Genomic DNA, 18,739 nt, shown 5'->3' with positions numbered 1-18,739 from the left:
TGGGATGGCTTTTTGGGATGGCTCGGTGCGATGGCTTGGTGGTGGCAGCGTTGGGAGGGAAGTGGCAGCCCTGACAGTGCTCTGTGAACAGAGCATGGATCAGGTGTGCTCCTGCTCTGGTTCTGCTCTGGTAGGGCCCACTGGAGGAGAAGGTCAAGGTGGAGCAGCCTCTGACCCAGCAGGACCCACACACCCAGCAGTGCCCAGCCCCGGGGGCTGTGGCCATCCGGAGCTGATGGCCACCATCAGTAAGATGGGGAATTACTGGTTTTAGTGGTAATCCCGGTCTAATCCCCCAACCTTGATACACTCCCCCATAATCCTCACTCACACTGATTTAGCTGGGGCTCCTCATGGCTGCAGGGATTATTTGAGGGAGCAACAGTTGCAGGATAAGGCCCCGTTGGTTTCTGATCTGCTTTGTACTACCTGGAAAGCGTTCTGCTCACTGTGGGAAATGGTTTTCTGAGCACAATAGAGCAATTTTCGTTTCAGGCAGCACCGGCAGCTTTTGCTCTGGCTATCTGGCGGTGTTAACTAAAGCACATTTCTACAACACACAAAGATTTTTGTTTTGTAAGAAATGAAATCAGCGTGGCTGTTTCTCTTTCTCTGTCATTTCTCTACTTGTCAATTCTTTCTTCCCCTCCAGCTTATCCTCCTCTTCTCCGCTAGCCTTAAAAAGCCCCCAAAGTGTCTGTTATAATCACATTTTGTGTGTTACAACCAGAATGAATGTACTCACTTTAATATGCTGGGTTTGAGGAAATCAGTTTCTGTCTGGTATAACAGACAATTTGTTATAAACCATGCCATTTAGAAGTGAAGGGCCTCGCTTTAGTGCGGCGCTGGGGAAACGTCATGATATATAATTGGAAGGGATTTGGCTTGCTTCTGAGTAATGCTGTGTATAGAGCAGGGAAAAAGGGGAAAAAAGGAGATGATTTCCAACCCGGAGAAAGTTTGCAGTGTTGAGGCAGGCGGGGCTGATGAGATGAGGCTTATTTTCAGGAGCCATAATAATTAAAGCATTATCAGGGATGATGTTCCACTCGTGGGAAGGCTGACTTCGCAGGCAGCGCTGCCAGTCTTGTTTTCTCCTTGGGAGGTCACTGTAACTCAGCACTTTTTTGTGCCTGCCACTGATGCACGGTGCTGGGGAAGGCAGGTCAGGCTCTGCTCTGCTCTGCTCTGCCCCCAGAGCCCGAGCAGCCCTGCCTGGAGCCAGCCCAGCCTCAAACAGGAGTGATGCTCTCAGCTTTAGACATGCACGGCTTGTCCCCTCCCTGGGGATGGCTTCTGTCCCTGCCTGGGCACCCAGCCCCACTCTGCATTGCCAGGGATCATGAGACCCCAAGCTCCCTGTGTACTGCCCCTGCTGGCCCCAAACCCCAGCAGATCTCTCATTTAACTGTTCCCAGAGTGGTTTGTGTATCGCTGTAGGTTCCCTGACCTCTCTGAGTGTCAGGGGCTGACATTATGGAAATCAGCAGCTCTTTATTCCATTCTGAGGTCAGCCTAACCAAATTATACATCTCTTAATGCAGTCGCTCCAAGCTGTTGTATGGAGAAATTCCCTTCAATACCTTGCAACAGAGATAAATACAGCAGCTCCCATTTGTGTTTAACCACGCCACGCTCCCTGGGTTTTGGGCAGCCCCTTAGTTCAATGCTCTTTGGCTTTTCCTAAGATCATCACATCATTTAGGTTGGAAAAGGCAGTTGAGATTGAGTTCAGCTAAGAGCTGAACATTGCCATGTTCCCCAGTAAACAGCACATGTTTTGTATTGGTGATGTGGGGCTGCCACCCCATCCTGGCAGCTCCTGGGGCTTTCCAAGGGTTTTCTGACCTGTGGTAGGGTCCTGGTCAGGAGGGACCAAAGGGGTTTTCTCCAAGGGGCCATGGAGGATTAGGGCTGGTGTGCCAGTAGCTGCTTGTAATTAACAGCAAGACCTGAGAGCTCCCATGGATATGATCACATTGTTATGTATTACATACTGTATGTTGTATCTTGTATTTGTGATATCCTACTTAGAATCACAGAATCCTTTAGCTCGAGGATTTAGGATCATGAGGTTGAGACAGTCATCTAACACTGCAGTGTTCACACTTGTATCCCTATGCCTACAGAAAGTGTGTATGGAATTATTACATATTGCACCTAATTATGTGGGTATATAATATGTCATATAATCAGATACATCTCATTTGTTTTTATGCTACTGCTTTTATGGTTCACTTTTACTGGAAGTGGAGAGGCTTCTCTTGTTTTCATAGAATCATAGAATGGTTTGGGTTGGTAGGTTCCTTAAATATTTCCTCTTGGAAAATTTGAATTTCTGATGCACATTTCTAATGCATAACTCGTGAAGTCTATAAAAAAGCTTCTGCAACTATATTTACATGGCAGATAAGAATTTTCTCTTAAATTGGGAAAGATTTCTAGTAAGGTTTTTTTAAAAATTTCATCAAAAGGATAGTCTTGCAAGGTACTTTATGGGCTTTCTTGCAGCAGTATCCCAGTGTATTTGTGTTGTATCAAGTGATTTGAACTCTGTGGTTTCTCCCTCTGGTTTCCTTTACTTCCAGCACGTGCTCATGCAGAGGCATCACTGAGGCCAAGTGCAGTAGCCTTTGAATAACCTTGTGTGCATCTGCTTGGCCGGGTGGAAGAGCTGGATTTTCCAGCTGCCATTTCCTGAAGTCCCTCCTGAGGGCTTTGAGCCAGAGCAGCTCCTCAGCCAGGTGCCCTTCCAGGCCCTTGGGCTGCTGCCCTCACCGGCTGTGCCCTGCTGAGGTCTCTCCTGAGTTCCCATCAGCCAGCAAGGGCAGAGCCACTGTGCCCTGCCTGCTTCCATCCCCAGGCTTTGCCTGCAGGCTGCCCTCCCTCTCTCCTGGCAGCCCCCTCTCCTCCCTCTCTCCTGGCAGCCCCCTCTCCTCCATCTCTCCTGGCAGCCCCTTCTCCTCCCTCTCTCCTCCATCTCTCCTGGCAGCCCCCTCTCCTCCCTCTCTCTTGGCAACCCTCTCTCCTCCATCTCTCCTCCCTCTCTCTTGGCAGCCCCCTCTCCTCCATCTCTCCTCCATCTCTCCTCTCTCCTCCATCTTTCCTGGCAGCCCTCTCTCCTCCCTCTCTCCTCTCTCCTCCCTCTCTCCTCTCTCCTCCATCTCTCCTCTCTCCCCCATCTCTCCTCCATCTCTCCTCTCTCCTCTCTCCCCCATCTCTCCTCCATCTCTCCTCTCTCCTCTCTCCTCCATCTCTCCTCTCTCTCCCCTCTCTCCTCCCTGCCCTCTCTCCTGACCTCTTGCCCTCTCTGGCAGCAGCTCCTGCTCTTGTGTGAGGGCTCAGATGGGTGAGACCCCCAGCCCTGCCCACTCCCCCTCTCCTGCCAGGCTGCTTGTGGGGCTGGCGTGGCCTTGCTTCAATAAATTGTTAGATATTGTTCCCAGTAGAGGCTATAGTTGAGTTCCAATCATTTTCTGTTAATTAAAATACAGGATGGTCTTATTTGTAGCATAAATAGTTGTAATCTGTGTACTTATAAGTGTAATTATAATTCAAATTAGAGCGTGCTCTGCATAGGAGATGGGTGGGGTGCTGTGCAGGCAGTGCTGCCCTGGCAGGGCTGTGCTGGGGCTCATCCCCTGGGGCACCCACAGTCCCCAGGGTCCCCAGGACAGCATCACCCCGGGCTCAGCACAGGGCACTGGGGCTGCTGGCTGCTCCCAGTGTCGCTGTTCCTGCTGGGGCTGGGCTTGTCTCTGGCACCTGTTGGAGGGTTTGCTGGAGAAGAGGCACAACATCTCTGCTTCAGTGTCTCCCTCTAGCTCCTTGTCTAAATTTGGAGTGAAGTAATGGCTTATGTCAGCTGGACAAGTGATTTATGCTGAGCCTTGAAGTGTCTCCTGTTTAACATGGAATTACAGAGAATTCTCCCAGGCCTGCTGAAGGCTGGGGACAGCTGATGCTGCAGCAGGCAGGTGTGTGACAGGTACTGCACTTCTACAGCCTCTGATGGCAGCTGAGCAGCCACAGGTGATGCCAGCACTGCCGCACCTGACACCCAGGACAGGCAGGCAGGTGATGAACCCTGTCAGTCAGAGTGTGCTGCAGAGTCACCTGCAGGTGAGCTCCTCATCTCAGCACCCTGTTGAGATCTGGGTGTGAATGCCTCGTGTTTCTCACGGGGAGCTGGAGCTTGTTGGATTATACCATCGTTTGTACTGGCAGGTGTATGCCACAGGGCAGGTTGTAAATTCCCGTGTTGGTGGATTGCATTAACCCATCCTAAGTCAGGTATGTAAAATTCCATTAAGAGAAACCCCTCTGGCATTTTCTCACCCGTGCTCCAGCTCTGCAGGCTATGCTAATGCAGTGTGTTTGCTCATCTATTAGAAGGATGATGGCTCTAAAATAATAACATTTATCTTTGGCAGCAGACTTACAATAGTGCACACCGAGTACAATTTTGTGAAAGGCTCTGCAGATGTTGCCTCATTCAATCTGGGTCAAAAAGAGCGCTTAGAATCATAAAGGTTAGAAAGAGATCAAATAATTCGGTGGTTTTATTGCTGAATAATGTACTTGGAAAATATCATTCACCATTATTAGACTAAGTGAGTACAGAAAACACAGGACTCAATAGTCATTTCTCAGTATTGGCTGATTTTACTGTTTTTATAATGTAGCTAAATTCCCTGCTATTGATTCCAGCATCGATTATCGATCTGGAAATGTAAATGTAAGTGATGGTGGGAGCACACAGGAGTTGGGCACTTGGGGAATCAGGCAGCTCCTCCCTGCAGTGCCTGCTGGTGGGCAGCACATGCTGCGGCAGACTGAGGCTGCTTTTGGGGAGCTGGCAGGGTTTTGAGAGCTGTTTTCACAAGTGAAGATGAAAAAACAGGAAAACACCCATTCTGTGTGTTCTTTTCCGTGCCTGAGAGCTTATGTAAACTTGCTGAGACAAACCCAGATGGGCTGGGACGCCGGCACCAGGATGGGGCTGGAGCCTCTGTCACCTGCTCCCTCCTGGACCTTTCATATTCAGATTCACATCTGGATGCTCTGGCAGGGGCCCAGCTCAGACGTTCAGTAAGCAAAGCCTCAGGGCTGTGCCTGAGATACAGACCTGAACCTGTCTGCCCTGAAACACTTCCCAGGCGTTTGGGAGCAGTTCCTGTGCCTCCTGCTTCAGCCCCCAGGGTGCTGTGCCTAGGGGCAGTGCCAGCTTGGGCTGAGAGTCTCCCTGAACAACAGCTAATAATGGGGATTGGGTCAGTGAGAGCAAAGCCACGTCCCATCTGGGCTCTGTGTCCTGTGTCCTGAGCTGCACCAGAGCTGGCAGCATCACTGAGGGAGCCACAGGCTCCTGCTGGGCTGGGGCTCGCTCAGCCACGCCATGGGCTCCTTTGAGGAAAAAGAAGAGATAAATTTTGGAATATGTTCATCTCCTGTTCCCTGCACTTAGTTGTTGTCAGCATTAATATGCCATTAACACATGCTCATTAGGAGGAGAATGATTGTACCCTGCAGAGTAAGGGGGAAACCTTCATTAGGCACTAACATATTGAACTGAGCTGCAAACTTCACTTGGGAGAGCTGGGGAGTGCACTGCTCGCCTTCAGGTTTCCCTAATTCCTCCTTTTGCTCTGATAAAAAAAGCACCTCATGTTCTGGTGTGTATTTTTGGTTATAAGTGGGGAGGATGTGCAGGCGAGCCTGGGCTCAGCCTGGGCTCAGGGTCCAGCACTGAAATCCTTTTGGCACCTCAAATCCATCTTTCCCCAGATAAAACTTCCCCATCAGCGCTTATTTTGAGAGAACACAAGCCCAAGTCACCCTTCCAAGGGCTCTGTTGTCTCTTCAGCCTTAATGAGATGAATTCTTGACGGGGCTGGGAGATGCTGGGGGAGCAGATTTGTAGAGAAGGGAGGTGTCATTTCTGCGTGCTCGCTTTTCACACTGTGAGGACGTTTTAAGTGTCCGTGTGGCCTTGCTGCCCGCAGTCTGCAGCCATTCCCTGCCACGTGTGACAGGGCACTTGCTGGCCCTGCTGATGACTGCAGCGGGGCTCCCTTGCTTGCTCACAGCTCCAGGCTGTGCCTGGTGCTCTCTTGAAGTCAATCAATAGGAGTAATTGCAGGTTCAGGTGGGGGGGAGGGAGGAGGGGCCCTGGCAGACAAATATTTGGTGATCAAGACCCTGTTTAGGTGCAGATGCCTCTGTGATAGGTAAGAAGGGATGGACAATAAGGACCATATGTGGTATTTAATCAGAATTTATTCCAAATGTAGTGATTTTCGTAGATTTCCACAGAGCTGGCAGCTGTCCTCTGTATTAGGAGTGAATGTCCTGGCTCAGTCCCTGCCCCACTGCCCTCTGCCCTGGGGCTTTGCAGGATTTTTCAGCGTGGGTGCAGTGTGGTCCCATCCTCTCTTGCCTCTGTGTAGGCATAGCCAGAGGGAATCCCACAGATCAGTTTTCACCAATAAACCTCAGCAAAGCTGAAATGACATTGGACTGGCCTGGGCTTGCTGTTGTGAAGGTAAATGAGAGCCTAGCCCAGACTGGAGCACGGGCAGGTCCTGGAGGAGGCAGCTCCTTCTGCAGCCAGCAGCAGCCCCAGCAGGAGCAGTGCTGGCTGAGCAGTGCTGTGGGACAGTCCTGATTGCAGGGGGGTGTGCTGCAGCTGCAGCTCCTTGTGGGGACACCCATACTGGGGGCTGGGGCTCAGCAGGAGCAGTGCTGCTGTCTGTGGGACAGTCCTGATTGCAGGGGGGTGTGCTGCAGCTGCAGCCCCTTGTGGGGACACCCACACTGGGGGCTGGGGCTCAGCAGGAGCAGTGCTGGCTGAGCAGTGCTGCTGTCTGAGGGACAGTCCTGATTGCAGGGGGTGCTGCAGCTGCAGCTCCTTGTGGGGACACCCACACTGGGTGCTGGGGCTCAGCAGGAGCAGTGCTGGCTGAGCAGTGCTGCTGTCTGAAGGACAGTCCTGATTGCAGGGGGGTGTGCTGCAGCTGCAGCTCCTTGTGGGGACACCCATACTGGGGGCTGGGGCTCAGCAGGAGCAGTGCTGCTGTCTGAGGGACAGTCCTGATTGCAGGGTGTGCTGCAGCTGCAGCCCCTTGTGGGGACACCCACACTGGGTGCTGGGGCTCAGCAGGAGCAGTGCTGGCTGAGCAGTGCTGCTGTCTGAGGGACAGTCCTGATTGCAGGGTGTGCTGCAGCTGCAGCTCCTTGTGGGGACACCCAGACTCAGGTTGGAGGGCTTCATCCTACAAAGGTGAAGACAGAGGGCTGGGACTGTCACCCCAAGGTCTCTTTGCCTTTGGTGCTCTAATCCCCCTTTTGTCATTGATCCTAAACCTAATGGCAGCCTGGCAAAACCAGACAGGTGATCCATGATCATCTGTCCTTGTCAGGGAGGGAAATGAGCTGGTGAGGTGGGATACCACCGTGGGACAGGCTGGGCTTGGGAGCTTTTTGGTGCCTCTGTTCAAGACCATCTCCAGTGGTGGCAGCTGGCCCCTGCAGCGGTGCAGGTGGGTGGCTGTCCTGGCTCAACCCAGCTCTTGGGTATTTTCTGTCTCCCTCTCATCCTGCCACGCTGCCTGCAGGCAGAGCAGCCACAGGCTGGATCTGGTCCCAGCTCTCCATGTTGGAGATGTGGCTGTGTCCATTTGCTGGCTGCTGGCGTGACTCATGTAATCACCATGCGAAATGCATCATTCATAAACTGTTTAGTGTGACCTTTTGTACAGTAGCACTAATTATTATTATCACAGAAGCCCAGTAAACTAGACTAGTAATTATCAGGGATTTATTTGAATGGACAGCTAAGCTATTCTTGGCAAGTTAGTCAAAGCAGTTGTCATGACAGCCACACAAATGTGTCTTATGAATTGGGTTAATTAGGGTAATTAATAACTGTTGTTTTGCCCTTTTTTAACAAGGTATTGCTGAGACACTATCAAAAAATAGCAATTGTACCTAACAGAAATAGTCTTATTTTAGCAGCAACCCTCACATCACCAAACAGAAATAGTAAATACCTGTTGGGTTGTTGTTTCACAGAGAAATGTGCCATCCAACCTTGTCTTTGAGAAAAAGCAGGGGGTTAGAGGCTCTGCTGTAATTTTTCTGTTGTGCTTCCCCTCCTGGGCCATATTACCAAGAAGTTGATCATCATCCTTGCTGATACTGTCCTTATTTATTGCAATGCTGTGCTGCACTGAGCCGTGGGCACAGAGAGGTCTCTGCCATGCCCGGCTCCGTGCGGGTGGTCAGGGCAGTCCCAAGGTGCTCCTGTCGGTGGGAGCAGGCTCCACAAGGACTCGGAGCCAGTTTTGAAGTTGTGGCCATAAATTAGAGCTGTTTTGCTGATGCATCGTCACCGTCGTCATCAGGACAGCAGGTGCCAAAGCGCCGCGGCCTCGCTCAGCACAGCATCTGCTTCCCCTGAAAGGAGCTTCTGCTGAATAAATGCATTTGCTTCTCTGGGAATCTCAGAGGATCCTGAGCTGAAAGAGACCCACAAGGATCCTGGAACCCAGCTCCTGGCTCCCTCCAAAAACAAAACCATGGTTGTCGTGCTTGTTGTTGATACTGAGTAATGGTAGTTAAAGCTCTTAATAACCAAATAGCATCAAAACATCTCAAAAGGAACAAAAACCAAAGTGCCCATCTCAGGGAGCACCCTGGGTGCCCTTGGTGGCCTCATAGTGGATTGCAGCCTGTGGTGGGTGATGATCCTGTCCCACAGCACTGGGCTGGTGCTTTCCAGCACAGAGCACTGTCTCCCCAAGGACTGCAAGATGTGGTGCTGATGATTAAAAATGACCCAAGATTATGGATGCAACTGAGGAATATTACGTAAGTTTTGTAGAAAAATGACCTGAATAGATGAGTGAAGGCTGCGCTCTATCTATTTATATCACCCCTGGGCTTTCCAAGCCCTCTCTTAACTAAAGCTCATTTGATAACGCATGTGTTTTAAAAAGAAAATAATAATAATAAAAAAAGAAGGAATAAAAAAAGAAAGAAGGAAAGGAGGAAAAAAACCCTAAAGAAAAACACCTCTATGGAGAAGGTAGGGTTTTAATGAAGAAATATTTTATACTATTCTCCTACAACCTTAGGGCTAATAGCCTGGAACTGGTACTTTGGCTCCTTAAAAAGCCCAACAAGACAAGCCAATTACGGCCTCTGAAACATTTTTATTTTTAGTTCCTTGTAATAGCAATTTATCCTCGGCTATGGTACATTAACTGGAAGGAACAAGAAGTAGTAAGGTTTTGGCATCTTTGTAATAACCAAGGGGCTGTGTTTACCAGGCTGTTAATAATGTGGGGTGGCTGTGGGCAGGGGAGAGGGCAGGGTGGGGATGGAAAAGGGCACCCAGCTAGTGCCAGGCTGAGATCCCCTCATCTGGAGAGGGCTGTGCTGTCATTCATTTCCCTGCAGTTTGTTCTGGGAGAGCACAGGCTCCTGCTAGCTTGAATTCTTCAGTTTCTGCTGGCCCAGAGCTGGAAGCTTGGCTCAGAGGGGAGGAAGGGCTGTGCAGAGGGTGCTGCTGTGTCCCCAGGGATGCTGGAGCTGCTGGCACCTCTGGGAAGGGCTGAGCTGAGCAAAGGCAGCTTCACATCCACTCCCCGTGCAGGTGAGACAGAGATGGCAGTGGGAGGAAGGCCAGTCCTGCTCAGATTTGCTGCCAGTCTCATGGCTGCAGGGTAATTCTGTGGGCTGGAGAGCTGCACAAGTAGGGAAAAAACATTAAAATAGGGGAAAACTGGTTTTGATAAAGAGTTTTGTTGTGAGCGAAATCCCCTGGAGGCTTCGAGTGGGAGCTGCCTGAGGCTATCCTGATTGCAAGCCTTCCCATGCAATTCCAGATAAACACTGTGAATGATAAAACCATGAGCGCCAGGACAGCGTTTGTCTGCGTTTGATTATCTGCCAGGGTGGGGGCATGTGAGCTGAAGCCAGGCAGGAGCTGCTGCTGCAGAGGTTCCAGGGCTGGGTCTGAGTGCCTGTGACCGTGTGCCAGGGCAAGCCTGGGACCAGGTCTGGCCTCTGGTGAGGCCGTGGCAGGAAGATGCCTGGGGCTGTGTGGCTTGGGAAGCTCTGTTTGCTTGCCCAAAACCCAGAGAAATGGGGTTTGCACTGGGAAATGGGGCAGGCCAAGGTCCCTGTGGCCCCTGAGTGCCCCAGGGCTGGTGCAGGCTCGGGGGGCATCCCCTGGTCCCCTGGCTCTGATGTACTGAACTGGCAGCAGCATTTCACACCTTCCCTATTTTTAACTCAGCTGCAATGATTTTTGGTTTTTGGTTTTTCTTTTCCCTTTCTTTTTCCTCCTCCTTTTTGCAGTGACAAATCTGTGATTTCTCCTGTTCCCTACAAAATGCATTGGCCTGACCTGCCACTCCAGAAGGTGAATGACAGGGAGTTTTATTTAGCCCTAGAGATGGGAACATTTAAAAAAAGGTTCTTCTGTTATATTTGTTTTCATTCCTAATGGCAGGAGGCAGGGAAAGGACAGTTCTGAAAGGTTTTTTTAACAAATCTCTAAGTCATGCCCCATCACCCTGGGCCTGCTGATTAGATCCAGATTGTTTCTCTCAGTGCCTAGGGAGGGGTGTAGTCTGTGCTGGGAGCTGCATGTGTGGATCCATTGCACATCTGAAAGTCCCAGGTACAGGGAATGGGAAAACCCCCTTCTATCAGGTTTATTGGCTGTTCTGTCCCTGCAGGGAGCTTTCCTTGGCACACTGAGGCAGGAGCCCTGTGCAGAAGGCTGTGCCCCATCAGTGGGCACATGGGAGGGAGGCATTGCCCCTGCTGCCCCCAAATCCCTCCTGTCCCAGCCAGGGTGGCTGCCAGAGCATCACCAGCCCCTGGCTGCTCGTGGCCCCTGTGAGGAGGTGTCTGTGTGCTCCTCTCTCGATAGCCTGCCCCACTGTTGGGTCAGTATTTTGCTTTTCAGTAGATTTTGAGGAGTGATGCCAAGCGGGTATCTGCTGTGATGGTTCCAGTGGAGGAGCCCTGTGCCGTGCCCCCCAAAAAGCTTTGGGGTTATAGATACCATGTCAATGTAAGGCAGGTGTTTCAGGATTTTTGCTCTTCATAGCCATACTGTAGATTTCTGATCTGCTGACAAATCCAGCCTGGTGACACAGTTTGTGGCTTTGTGGAGTGTAATTTTGGCTTTGTTGTGTGTTGCTGCTCCTGGATTCAATCTGAGTTTTTAATCCTATACCTCTTTTTCAAAATCACATCTCAGCAGCAGCTTTTCTCTTGCCTCCCATCCATTTTCAAACAAAAAAGGACAAAGCCTGTGTTTATTTGGGGAGGGGACAGGAGTTCAGCGTGGATTAGTGGGATGCTTGCGCTGTAATAGAGTCTGGCTTGATACTGCTGCTTAGTCTGATGAGAGGAGTGATGCTAAAGGATGAACTCTCCCAGTGATTTCTCTGCAGTGCTTTTTATTTCATCAAGAGAAAATGGAGGCTGGACTCAGTTCCTCCAGTGTTTAATAATGTCCATCATAACGGAATGCCCTTTATTTAAGCTGCAGTAGTAATTAGAGGCTTGGTGGTGTTAAGTAGCCATAGAGTCTGGCTCTGAGGAATGTTCATTGTACCTCATTAAATTTGGAATTACTACTTAAAAGGCCAGAAATAAATATTCTGTTTATATTTCGGGGATAGTAAATCTAAATGGATGCTGTGTTTGCACATCCTTGTCTCTGCTTGTTCCTGCTGAAGTGAGCAAGGCACTGCTCCAGTAGGCTTAGGCAGCAATCAGTCTGCAAAACAGCCTAACCCCAAACCCAGCCCTGGTTTCATTGATCAAGTGCAGGAAAATGATCTGCTGTATTACATCTAATTATAAAACATCAATATCAGCTGCTAGATGCACTTACTGGTTCAGAGGCACTACGCTGTAGTTCACAGTTGGCAGGCTCCTGTAGGAGAAGCTCTGGCAGCGAGCTGGGCATGGGGAGAGGGCTGCAGAGGGAGATGCCAGAGGTCAGGTCCTTCCAGCTCTTCCAGGTGATGGCTCCTCAATGCTCTTCAAGGGCTGAATTGCTTCCTGTGTTCCTTCTGTCTTGCTGGGGCTGTTGGCAGTTAGAGGTGCATCCTCTGCCTCCTCCCTGGCTTGTGCTGCAGTGCCCGTGGAGTGGCTGCAGCTACGATGGGCACCAGTGGCCAGATGGGTCCTATGCAAAGGTGCTGACCCTGCAGGGGTGTCAGCCACAGCACAGCCTGGCTGTCAGGGACACATGGTGGCTTCCTTGCTGTGACCTGGGCATCGCTCCCCCACTGTGTCCGTCAGCGTTTGCTGATTTTCCCCCATGGTGGAAGCCCCAGTAGCTGTTTGGTGGGGTTTGCACTGGTGTTTAACCCAAAGCCTCGAGCTGCTGCTGCTCCCAGACCTCTGGCACCCACCATGCCAGGAGGTGCCACTGTGGGAGGGTCAGGACCTGGGGAGCAGGAGTTTGGCATCTCCCAGCTGTGCGTGGCTGTGGGTGCTGCAGGTACTGCCAGTCCCAGAGCAGAGCAGGAGCAGAGCTCCTCATGTGGGTCAGGCACTGCACCTGGTCACGTCCTGGCCCCTGACCCCGCTCTGGGGCAGAGGAGGGCTGGTAGCACAGGGCTAATTACTAATTACGAGCCATCACACACAACGGGGAAATCTCTCCTGATGTCCTTTGAGATGCGCTCCCAGCCCAGAGCTGGATCTGCCTCTCCTGCCAGTGTGCAGGGGGACACCAGCCCTGGATCTGCTGGGTCTGTGTGCAGGGGACACCAGCTCTGGATCTGCTGGGTCTGTGCTGCAGCCCTGGGTCTGCTGGGTCTGTGCTGCAGCCCTGGATCTGCTGGGTTTCTGTGCAGGGGGACACCAGCCCTGGATCTGCTGGGTCTGGGCTGCAGCCCTGGATCTGCTGGGTCTGTGTGCAGGGGGACACCAGCCCTGGATCTGCTGGGTTTCTGTGCAAGGGGACACCAGCCCTGGATCTGCTGGGTTTCTGTGCAGGGGGACACCAGCCCTGGATCTGCTGGGTTTCTGTACAAGGGGACACCAGCCCTGGATCTGCTGGGTTTCTGTACAAGGGGACACCAGCCCTGGATCTGCTGGGTCTCTGTGCAGGGGGACACCAGCCCAGGATCTGAGGGTCTCTGCTGCTGTGCAGAGGGACACCAGCCCTGGATCTGCTGGGTCTCTGCTGCTGTGCAGAGGGACACCAGCCGTGTGGCTGGGTGTGAGAGCATCAGCCCCAGCCTGGCTGCTCCTCTGGGCCGTGGGTTCCATCCCAGTGCTCCATGGGGTTTCCCACTGCGCCTGCTCCCAGCAGGAAGGAGTCTCAGACCGCTTCTTTATTTCCCATGGGCTAAGTAAGCAGCTTGCTAAATGATAATGACTTTCCCTCATTGCTGATGCATACTTCATTTGACCTGGTCCCTACTTGGAAATTTTCAGTTTCCCGAGTGCAGCTGGAGCATTCTTATTTAATTTGCATGAATTTTGTATCACCCACAATATAATTCAAACCATAAGAATTAAATGCTGGTGAGATCTCCTAATAGGCAGCATCAGTTCTATTGCAGATGCTGGAGCCTGAGATTGAGTGGCCCATGGAGAACAGGACTGAGGATACACAAGGACCAGGAGAAGTGGTCTTACAAGCCCTACCCTTCCCACCAGGGAGGCCCAGTGGACTTTGGGGAACAATTTGCCATTTTTGTGGTCCCCAGTGATGCCTGCAGCACAAAGGGGAGTCAGGAGACTGGTGCTCCGGGTGGAGATGTGCAGCTTGAAGCAGAGGATGAGGAGCCGTCGATGTTTCTGGAGGATTTTGTGAAAGCAAAAGGAGAGATGCACATTGCAGCCTTGGAGAAAGGTCCGCTTTGTTTTTTAATAATAAAGGGTGACATGCAAGCTTTATTAACAAGGCATGTAGGGGAAAAAAGGCTCAAGGGATAACCCTGAAAAAGTGGTGCTAAATGTGTCATTTTTATGAAGCTGATTTTGTGAAGAGTCCCTACATGCTTTGGCAGGAGGTTGCAGCAGGTTTACAGTAATTTGTGGGAAGATAGAAATGTTTTCACCCTGAAGTGAGAAGAAGGGCAAAAATCCCCTGTGTTGAGATGCTTTAGAGCCATCTTGTGAGGCAGAGGCTGGCAGATGGATGGATACCTGTCACTTCGGGTCGGGAGAGATGGGTCCAGCTCCAAACAGCCATGGACTGTGCTGGGGGCTGATGGGAAGGAACCAAAGCCTTTGTCGAGAGCCTGCATCCACAAGCCATGGAGAAAGCTGGATTTTCACCTCTGTGGAGTTCGGTTTGAAAGATATCCCACATCTGAAACTGCTGAAAGGAGGAAGAGTGATAAAGAACCAGCTGCCAGGATTGCCCTGAGGCGAGCAGGCTGCAGGGACATGCCCGAGCTGCTCCCAGCCCGCTGGCATGGCCCAGGACACGTCCCCCTACCCTGGCACTGACCCTGGCAGCATCCTCTGTTTGTGCAGCCCTGCACACTGCTGCTGGTGCCTGGAGCTGCTGCAGGCTGCTGCCCTTTCTGCTGGCACTGCATGAGTTCCTCTTGACGCGCCTTTGGATGCGCCAGGGTTTATTTCTGTTTCTGAGGCAGGGAGTGAGCAGTCCTTAGAGCAGTGCCCTGTTGCTAACAGGCCCTTTGCTGTCGGGGAAGTTCCCCCATTGATATCCAGGTCAAGAAGAGTTACACTGACGTTTGTACATCTTTTTTTTTTTTAATTTAATGGAATTGGCAGTCCTCAACCAAAAGCAACCACTAGGGGAAAAAAAAAATTAATATTTCCCTCCTGATTGCTCAGTTTGGAGTGTGTCTGTTGTTATATTTATATTTGTGTTGCTAAGGCAGCGGTTAAGAGTGTTTTTCAAATTAGGCACTGGTAAGCAGTGTGGCAAGCCAGGGCTCTCTTTGATGGCACTGCCACCAACACGTCTGCATCTGGAAAGCAAGGACAGACCTGTCCCTGGAGGACAGCAGGGCTTCTCTCCTCCAAGAGAAATGCGGGCTGAGGCCTCAGACTTCATGCAAGGTGTTCTTCAGCGTTTCTCATGTCTGGAATGTGTTGTTTATTCCTGGCACGGCGGCTGTGGGGCTGATGGTGACAAGTGTGAGCATCCTTTCTTCAGTTACAACGAGGAGATAAGAGCTGGCAGCATGTCTGGGAGGTCCTCGCTGTGCCTGGCTCTGAACATGGAAAGGAGAGGCTGGACTTGGGGCTGGGCTCCCCTTTGATTTCTACAGCAGTGATGCTGATTAGTGAGAAAGTGACAGTTCGTTTGCTTTTGCCAAAATAATGAAGAAGATGAGGGCCAGCCTCTCAGTGATGCACTTGATGAAGAGCACACTTTCATCGGTGCCAGCCAGCCTTACCTTTTCCCTCTTTTTTGTGCTTTGACTTTGTTCTTTGGGTCTCATTAAGAGAGGGAGTGGATCCTTTCCCAATTAAAATGTTGACATGTCGAAGACGCTCTCCTCTCCCATCATTTTGCCTCTGTTTGTAAGTGGTTGCACCTTGCAGGATGAACTAGAATTAAATCAAGTGAACTTTGATTGAATAATGCAAGCTGTAAAGCAACCCTTCTCCGTGAAAAATCTCATTTCTTTTTTATTTTTCTGGTTTGGTCCCCTAGTCTGCTTGGAGATAACCTTGACAGATAATCCCATGGCTAAGTAAAGAAACTGGGCTGGAGGGAAGGATGAGCAGCCCACCCTTGTGCCAGCATGGACAGCACAGGCAGCTCTCACCTCTGAGGGTGCAGACCCAGGGAAGAGGATTTCCCAGCCTTGTGGCCATGTCACTGCTTGTTTTGCCTGGAATCTGGAAGCAATTATCATTCCTTGTGCTGTGTCCAGTGGTGGGGGAATTCCGAGCCTGGGAACGGATGCTGTGTCCAGCCCCTCAGGAGCCCTTTTGTTCTGTGTGGATGTGGGGGTTTCATCAGTGCTGCAGAGCATCCTGAGCAGGGGACACGTGGAGCAGGGAATGCACAGGAAGGACATTGCTCCAGTCCATTGGACAGAAATCAAGGGGAATTTGCTTGTTGGTGAATGAGTTGAGCCAGGATATGGTCTTTGTTTTTGGTTTGAAATCCATAGGAAAGCTCCCAGGGATGTTGTTCTGAGGGGGATTTAGTGCCAGGTCTGTGTCTGGGCTGTGGCACTTTGATGGCAGCACGTGTGGTGGTGTCTCCTCAGCCTCTGGGATTTTGGTGGCAGTGGTCAGACTTTCCCTGTGGATCACCTGGGGTGTTCCTTGGCTCCTGAAGCCTTGGTGATGCAGTGTCCGTGCTCTGAGTGTTTTAAAGCTCCTCAGTGTACCTGTGTACATTGAAATTTGCTGTCTGCATCCTCTCACCCAACTGTTCCTCTCCTGGCTTTCCCAGGGCTGTGCACACACAGGGATGGAGGTGATGAGGCAGTGGTGGGTGCAGGGGTCTCCCTGTTGCTGGGCACGGTGATGGGGCTGGGGATGCAGGGATGGAGCCAGGCTCTGGGCTTGTGGTCCCACATCTGCCAGTGCTGGGTGATGGGGGCTCCCCACGCTGTGAGGATTGTGCCAAAAGTGGCTCCCATCCCTTCTGCCCTCTATTGCTTGGCTGCTCTCAGCTCATTGCAGGGCTGGGGGCAGCTGTGAGGCTGCCTGGGGGGAATGCTGTGGGACCCCCTTGGCATGGCAGCCCCAGGACAGACGGACAAACACAGGGTCAGGTGATTTCTGTGCTGTTTGGGTTCTCAGGTATCACATGCTTTGAAAATCCGTGTGTCTGTCTGCTCCTGAGCTCTCAGCACCAAAGTCACCGGCAGGAGCAGGGATGCAGGAGCTGCAGGGCCAGTGGTTTGTGCAGTAAATCTCCAGCGTGGCTCCCCAGCAGTAATTACTGTGTGCAGTAATAACAGAGCCGTGCTCAGCGCTGGGCCAGCTCCCCCGGCTCGCTGCTCCTCGCCTGTTTCTCTCTGGGAGGTTCCTGTTTGGTAAATTGGACATTGTGCTGTATTTCAGAAAAGGTTACACTTAACCAAGGCTGCCTGTGCTTTATGATCTTGGCAGAGCCGTGTAACCTCTGCTGGGGCACGATTGGATTTCACATTGGGCTCTGCTGCAGCAGCCCCACTCCCTGCATCCTGCCATTGTGATTACGTTAGCAGCAGACTCTGCTTTCCTTTATTTATTGAGACATTAAAGATGCATGCATTTATTTTTACCGTGTTCATAATTGCCATAAAAACAGGCCCTGGTATCCCAGAGCAGCTCTTTGGGAAGGAGAAGAGCCCCGGGGCTGGGGCCAGGAGGAGCGTGGCAGAGAGAAGGCAGGACAGGGCCGGGGGCAGGTGGATGCTCCCATTTCTGTCCTGGGAGGATGCTGCTGCTGTCCTGGAGGAAGGGGAGCAGAGCAAAGCCTGCTCCTTCTGCTGCTCAGGGGGGAAGGAGCACCCCAGGGCTGGTGCTGGTGGGAGCCCGGGTGGGATCCCTGCAGGTGTGGGGGGATTTGGGGTGGATGGACAGGTGGGCTGGAATGCCTGACTTGTGCAAGATCCTGCATCCTCTGGGGTCCCTGAAGGGCAGGAAGGATCCTGGCCAGGCTGTGCAGATCCCACCATGTTCCATCACTGTGGTGCACCATGCATCATCTCCCATCACGTGCTACCATGCACCTGCCACTGCATGGCACTGCACAGCTCCCACTGCTCAGCTCCCACTGCTCAGCTCCCACTGCATGGCACTGCACAGCTCCCTCTGCATGGCACTGCACAGCTCCCACTGCATGGCACTGCACAGCTCCCTGTGGATGGCACTGCACAGCTCTCACTGCTCAGCTCCCACTGCACAGCTCCCTCTGCATGGCACTGCACAGCTCCCTGTGGATGGCACTGCACAGCTCCCACTGCATGGCACTGCACAGCTCCCACTGCATGGCACTGCACAGCTCCCACTGCATGGCACTGCACAGCTCCCACTGCTTGGCACTGCAAAGCTCCCTCTGCATGGCACTGCACAGCTCCCTCTGCATGGCACTGCACAGCTCCCACTGCATGGCACTGCACAGCTCCCACTGCACAGCTCCCTCTGCATGGCACTGCACAGCTCCCACTGCATGGCACTGCACAGCTCCCACTGCACAGCTCCCTCTGCATGGCACTGCACAGCTCCCACTGCTCAGCTCCCACTGCACAGCTCCCACTGCACAGCTCCCTCTGCATGGCACTGCACAGCTCCCACTGCTCAGCTCCCACTGCACAGCTCCCACTGCTCAGCTCCCACTGCTCAGCTCCCTCTGCATGGCACTGCACAGCTCTCACTGCTCAGCTCCCACTGCACAGCTCCCACCATGTGCCCCCTGATGGCTCCCACCATGGCCTCATGGCTTTCCCCCTGCTCTCTCCCCTCCCTTCTGGTTGCTTTTTTTGGTTCCTTACCTGCTGCCAGCACCAGAGCCCGGGGCTGTGTAATCTGAGTTTAAAAGATGTGTTTCAACTGCAGAATGAGTTAGTGGGTTTTGCTTGTAAGTAACAACTCCTTTGACTTTTCTCTCCTTCTTTTACTCCCCTCCAACTTTTAAGCATGTCACCCATTGTTTGCTTTCTTATTAATAACAGAGCCCACTGTCTCTGCAAATGAAATGATGTAAAACAAAGAAAAGTGCCCGCATTAAATTCTTTGGCAGGGGATTACCTTGCTGGCA

General features: G+C 51.9%; 1 protein-coding gene across 2 annotated transcripts in view; it reads left to right on the top strand.

The window, feature by feature from the left end:
* PCDH19 (protocadherin 19) overlaps positions 1-18,739 on the top strand; it is a 61,256-nt gene that overhangs the window by 10,367 nt on the left and 32,150 nt on the right. The window lies entirely within an intron of this gene.

This window comes from Agelaius phoeniceus, chromosome 14 (assembly GCF_051311805.1).
Source record: "Agelaius phoeniceus isolate bAgePho1 chromosome 14, bAgePho1.hap1, whole genome shotgun sequence".
Classification (NCBI taxonomy): Eukaryota; Metazoa; Chordata; class Aves; order Passeriformes; family Icteridae; genus Agelaius; species Agelaius phoeniceus.
Note: the sequence above shows the minus strand (reverse complement) of the source record. Positions and strands in the feature narration are given on the sequence as shown.